The following is a 4,867-nucleotide window of genomic DNA, read 5'->3' as shown; positions in this document are numbered from 1 at the left end:
TTCCGCTTCCCTCACTGTAAGAATAGGAGCAGTGCATGCAAAGGTGTGCCCTCAGCAGCCCTTCAAGGGAGGTGCTGTGAGGGGGTTGGTGGCCAGGGCACAGAGAGGTTAAGTGGCTGGCTGAGGTCACACAGCAAGGCAGGTGCGACGCCAGGAGGTCTCTGCACAGGGCGTGTTCTCCATCTGCCATCTCTGCTACCCCCAGTGTGGCCTCCAGAGAGGGCCCATCTCCAACTGTACACTTCCTGGGTAGCAGTGATCATGGACACATTTCAGGTTGGGCACTCGCAGTGCCAAGGGGAGGAGGACACAATGTGAAGGGAAGGTTTCTCGGTCATGGTCTGGATCAACAAGAAGGGCCAGAGGCAAACAAGGATCACCCAGACGGGACGGTTCACCTCTCTCTCACCTCCACAGCGACCCCAGGGCTGCTGGGCACCAGAGGAGGAAATGCTGACTCACTGATAGGAAGCTGGGACACACCCTCGTGTCGCAACCGTGGCCTCCCAGGGGTGTGTCGGCCTCACCTGGCCACCGGGCTGGCATCCCCCTCTGCTTTCCATCAGTGAGGGAAGCATGCTGGCTTCCCTCACCTTTTGCCATCCCCACACCGTGCCACCCTGCACCTGGCACCACTCAGCACCTCCTCCTGGCCCTACCCCTCTGCTGTGGAATCCAGCCACTGAGAAAGGCACCATTGAAACTGACATAATCATGGCTCAGAAGATGTGGCTCTGCCTCTACTCAAATCTGTTTGTCAAACCAAAAGGTGCTTTGTGTTTAAGTCAAACTATCCCTAATGCATTTTCCATTCTCTTCAAAAACCACAGCCATCATTTTTTTTTTTTTTTTTAAAAAGGCAGAAAACATGAAGCACACTTCTCTTGCCTGGTTTACCATTTTCTTTGATCCATTAAAATCCAAGAGTGAGCCCTTCTTCGTCTCTAGAGTGTGAAGCAAAGAGGGAATAATTATCCATAAAGTGGCCGTCTGAGTGTTTGCTTTGCGATGAAAGAAAACTTTTGAGAGCTTGGAATAAAGAAGGAATATGTAAGTCTCTTCAGATCCCATCAATAATAATATTAATCAATTAATGATTTACTTGCGTTTTATATGTCTATTTGCTTTGCTATTCATAAGCATACATCGTTTCCTTAGTAACCCTGACATCAGCCCAAACTCCATCTCTCTGGGAGCTAAAAGGCAGCTCTCAAGGAAAGACATACAGCTTCTCTCATTTTTTTTTCAATGTTTGCAAATGGGAAATGATGAATTGATATATTTTAAAGGAGCCATTTTTCTTCTTTCTTTTCCTTCCCATTACCATTGAAATCTGACATTTGAAACACCTACTGTATCAACATCTAATTCCACCACCTCCCTTCCCAACAATGCCTTTAGTCTTAACCAAATAACACTGCTTTCACCATGTGTGTCATTTATTTACATATGTGTATGTGCACACACATATATATACACAGTACATATATATGCCATCAACCTCTTACTGACAAACAAAAATGTTGATTTATTTTCTTAGCTGACTTTAAAAACTTTAGTAATCTCCTTGCTCGTGTACAAGACCGTAGTAGAGTAAGGAGATTACTCCTTAATAGGAGCTCACAAAGTGTGTGTTGATGACGATGGAAAGTTCTGGATTTGCCAACTAAAAAGCCCATTTATCCACAATACCTCAAATGGCAGCAAGTCAAATTTCCTTAGTACAAATACTTACAAAGGAATCCGGTCAGACAGACAAATATAGATGGCTAAGAGTAGAGTGAATGTAGATTCAGGCATGCCCAGCTCAATAACATTCTTTTTCATCTGCCAGTGCTGTGGAGAATATTCTTTTAAGAGGATTTTGTAAGTTTCCTTTTTGGGGACACATTATAAAAGAAATCGGGCTGGTCAAGGTGGCTCGCACCTGTAATCCCAGCACTTTAGGTGACTGAGGCTGGCAGATCACCTGAGATCAGCCTGGCCAACATGGAGAAACCCAGTCTCTACTAAAAAATACAAAAATTAGCTGGGCATGGTGGCACACGCCTATAATCCCAGCTACTTAGGAGGCTGAAGCAGGAGAATCGCTTGAACCCGGAAGGCGAAGGTTGCAGTGAGTGGAGATTAGGCCACTGCACTCCAGCCTAGGCGACAGAGTGAGACCCTGTCTCCAAAAGAAAAAAAGAAAAAAGAAAAGAAATTGAAGGTGTGGGAAGGGAAATCTACTTGCTGAGGAAAAATTGGAATATTTTCCAACAAGCAGAAAACTGGGAGGTCAAACCGGTGTTCCCCCACGTCAATGAACATCTTTTCATTTTTATAGGGGTCTCCTTTCCTGCAGTAGCTACCTTGTTTGGGTCTGAGAAGCACCAGTCATGGTCAAGGTGAAACTTAGTGGCTGGGGCAGCTGGAGGAAGGAGCCATTTGCTTATTCATTCAAGCAAATGAGGGTGTCCTGGGCGGGTCGGACAGCTCTTGGCCTCGAGAAGTCTCTGGTCTAGTGGGATGGAGCTATTCAGACAGCGATGAGTTGGGGGTCTAGAAAAGAGACGAGAGCACAGAAGAGGGGTTCATTCATCCTGAAAGGGGTTGGAAAGGCTTTCTCTGGACACAGAAGACAGAGGTTGAGCAGGGCCTTGGTAGGTGCACAGGTCGGGAGAGAAGACATTGTTCTATGGCAAATTTCAGATTCTGAAACTATCACTTTCCTTCTTATATCAGTGAAATTCACCAGACTCAGAAAACTGCCCTGCCCCGTGACTTCCATCTGCTCCTCTCCTGATAATTGTAAAAGCCAGTGAAGATCGTGCTTCTTAACTACACATCACCTGGCTGGTTGTAAGTGTTGGGAATATAACTTAGGGGTACACGGCTCTGACCCTCACTCTTCGTAGGTTTAACAAGATTGGACTTACACAATGGCAAGAAGGAAATCGAGATTGAAAATGACCAATTTAGCTGGTTGAGAGGCGTCTTGTTTTCTGAAAGGAACTGAGAATCCGCAGTTGGAGGCTGGGAGAACCTCTGGAGTGGCATCAAGTCGATCTGGGGCCAAAACCATGAGAAAGCACGAACATTTTCCACCGTTTTTAACCAAACTCGGCTGTTGTTGGTCTAAAACCTGCCCTGGGTTTTGAGGGAGTGGTGCTTTTGTGAGCCCAGCTTGCCTTGAGTGCAAGGAGGGGAATCTGAAACCAGCCAGGCTTGCCTCCCACCCTCTCAACTTTTCCAGTAAAAAAATGTGACGGGCACTTTTTTTTCCGGTAAAACTGTTACCCCAGCAGGACAGCCTATCTGCAGCTAGGTTCCTGGCAAATGAGCAGGGAATCAGAGCTGACTTGAGGTGGGTGAGACTGGAATACAGCTGTCCACCTCTCCAGAAAACATCACCCATGTTCTCCCCATCTGACCTTCCAGCCACTAAACAAATAAGTAAGGCCTTAGAGGCTCTTGGAGTCAACCACGGCCTCAGCTTCTAAACCGAGGCTGTGATTCCGCGAAACTCACCTCACATCTGTGTCATCTTTGAAAGACTCCAGTGGCTGGATTCATTTGATCCTAATCCGAAGGGCTTATAAAGAAGAATCGAGCCAGGCGTGGTGGCTCACACCTGTAATCCCAGCACTTTGGGAGGTCAAGGTGGGCGGATCGCTTGAGTTCAGGAGTTTGAGGCCAGCCTGGGAAACATGGCAAAACCCCATCTGTACAAAATATACAAAAATTAGCCAGGCAGGCATGTGATGCATGCCTGTAGTCCTGGCTACTCAAGAGGCTGAGGTGGGAGGATCGCTTGAGTTTGGGAGGTAGAGGTTGTAGTGAGCCGAGATAGTGCCACTGCATTCCAGCTTGGGCGACAGAGCCAGACCTTGTCTCAAAGAAAAAGAAAAAAACTAAAACCTTAAACTCGCTCAGTAAATGGAATGCTCCTGGCCTTGCTGCTGTTCATCTGACTGGGTTAAGTTCGTGTAGAGAACGGATCTGGAACATTTCTACACAGTTCCTAGTGATACATGCGTGCATGGGGGGATCCCTGGACCTCTCCCCTGAGCAGAGGCCATTTACAGCTTATAATTGTTCGCGTTGCAATCAGTACATACTTGAGACTTAACTACAGAGTTTTCTTGTGAGCACAATGGGAGCCTGGCTTGGAGATCTTGCTGAGTCCCCAAACCCCAGGATGAGTTCCAGAGTCGTTTACCTGTGTAAAGTCTTTCTTTCCTTCTCTTTTTTTCTGAATGATCCAATTACAAATACTTTAAGTGGATTTTTGTTGTTGTTGTTGTTGTTGTTGTTGTTTTGAGATGGAATTTTGCTCTTGTTGTCCAGGCTGCAGTGCAGTAGCGCAATCTCTGTTCACCTCAACCTCCGCTTCCCAGGCTCAAGCGATTCTCCTGCCTCAGCCTCCCGAGTAGCTGGGATTATAGGCATGCGCCACCACTCCCGGCTAATTTTGTATTTTTATTAGAGACAGGGTTTCTCTATATTGGTCAGGCTGGTCTTAAACTCCCGACCTCAGGTGACCGACCCACCTCAGCCTCCCAAAGTGCTGGGATTACAGGTGTGAGCCACCGTGCCCGGCTTAAGTGGACTTTTAAGAAAAGAAAAGCTCGATGTAAACAAAGCAGGTGGTTTTAGAATATAGTATCTTGATTTGATGGAAACCCATCTGAGAAGATTCTTTTTTTTTTTTTTTTTTTTTTTGAGACAGAGTCTCACTCTGTAGCCCAGGCTGGAGTGCAGTGGTGCGATCTCAGCTCACTGCAACCTCCCAGGTTCAAATGATTCTCCTGCCTCAGCCTCCCAAATAGCTGGGACTACAGGCGTGTGCCACGACAGCTGGCTAATTTTTATATTTTTAGTAGAG

General features: G+C 46.6%; 1 long non-coding RNA gene across 1 annotated transcript; it reads right to left on the bottom strand.

The window, feature by feature from the left end:
- Positions 1 to 893: 893 nt before the first annotated feature.
- Positions 894 to 4,634, bottom strand: LOC105464281 (uncharacterized). The gene is made up of 4 exons (XR_011614461.1): positions 3,511 to 4,634; positions 2,919 to 3,048; positions 2,352 to 2,541; positions 894 to 1,836 (listed from the first exon to the last, which is right to left on the bottom strand). It is a non-coding gene; the product is annotated as an uncharacterized lncRNA (long non-coding RNA).
- Positions 4,635 to 4,867: the final 233 nt, after the last annotated feature.

Source organism: Macaca nemestrina, chromosome 15, assembly GCF_043159975.1.
Source record: "Macaca nemestrina isolate mMacNem1 chromosome 15, mMacNem.hap1, whole genome shotgun sequence".
Classification (NCBI taxonomy): Eukaryota; Metazoa; Chordata; class Mammalia; order Primates; family Cercopithecidae; genus Macaca; species Macaca nemestrina.
Note: the sequence above shows the minus strand (reverse complement) of the source record. Positions and strands in the feature narration are given on the sequence as shown.